Source organism: Belonocnema kinseyi, chromosome 6 (genome assembly GCF_010883055.1).
Source record: "Belonocnema kinseyi isolate 2016_QV_RU_SX_M_011 chromosome 6, B_treatae_v1, whole genome shotgun sequence".
Classification (NCBI taxonomy): Eukaryota; Metazoa; Arthropoda; class Insecta; order Hymenoptera; family Cynipidae; genus Belonocnema; species Belonocnema kinseyi.
Window position 1 is genome coordinate 85,785,031 of NC_046662.1, and position 1,166 is coordinate 85,786,196.

The following is a 1,166-nucleotide window of genomic DNA, read 5'->3' on the forward strand; positions in this document are numbered from 1 at the left end:
AAATCTTTCACAAGCAACGATGAATGAGCAGGTGCATTATCGTGATGCAAAAGCCACGAATTGTTTTTCCAAAGTTCCGGACGTTTTTTGCATATCGCCTCTTGCAAACGGCGCATAACTTGAAGATGATACTCCTTATTGACCGTACGACCTGTGGTAAGAATTCCTGATGCACTACGCCACGGTAATCAAAGAAGACAGTGAGCAAAATCTTCACATTTGACCGAACTTGACGTGCTTTTTTCGGTCTTGGAGACTCAGGATGCTTCCACTGAGACGATTGGGCCTTAGTTTCGACGTCATAACCATATACCCACGATTTATCCCCAGTTATAACCCTTTTGAGAAAATCAGGATCATTATTGACTTCATTCAACATCCCCTGAGCGATGGTCATGCGATGGATCTTTTGATCAAAATTAAGCAGTTTTGGAACAAATTTCGCTGACACACGTCTCATGCCCAAAACGTCCGAAAAGATAGCATGGCATGAGCCAACCGCTATGCCAACATCTTCAGCAACTTCTCTGATGGTAATTCGGCGATTTTTGAACACCATTTCTACCACTGCTTGAACGTTTTCATCTGTTGTTGACGTGCTGGGACGTCCAGGGCGAGGTTCGTCTTCGACATCCTCTCGGCCTTCTTGGAACAGCTTGTACAACTTCTACACATTTTTCTTACTCAGAGTAGACTCACCGTATGCAATTGTCAACATTTCAAGAGTTTTAGAGCACTGGATTCCATATTTCACACAAAATTTAATGCAAACTCTTTGCTCCATTTTTTTCGAAAGAAGAAAATCGCCGAGCACACCAAACCCTTCTAACCTTTTACGCCTCTGCCAGAAAAACAACACGAGCTATATAGTTAAAACTGTGAACATATGATCGTGACGAGTGTACCAACAAAACAAACCAAAAAATTTAAAACTTGAATGTACGTAACCCGCGAAAATTGAAAAGTCACCTTACTTTTTGAACACACCTCGTATTATAAATACTAAATTAGATTATATATATATATATTCGGTTTTGATTCCTCTAGAATCAAACTGAAGGGCTTATGACAAAGCCACCGAACGCGTCCTCGGGTTGCGGATAAAGGGTCCCTGTACCAAGGGTTTCTGCTGAATATGGTTACAAAAATAAATAGGCAGTCGCGGA

The 1,166-nt window shown here is 41.3% G+C and overlaps 1 protein-coding gene across 2 annotated transcripts in view; it reads right to left on the reverse strand.

Moving 5' to 3' along the window:
• The window catches only part of LOC117174443 (retinal-specific phospholipid-transporting ATPase ABCA4-like), a 52,917-nt gene that overhangs the window by 25,062 nt on the left and 26,689 nt on the right, over positions 1-1,166 (reverse strand). The gene's annotated exons all lie outside the window — the stretch shown is intronic.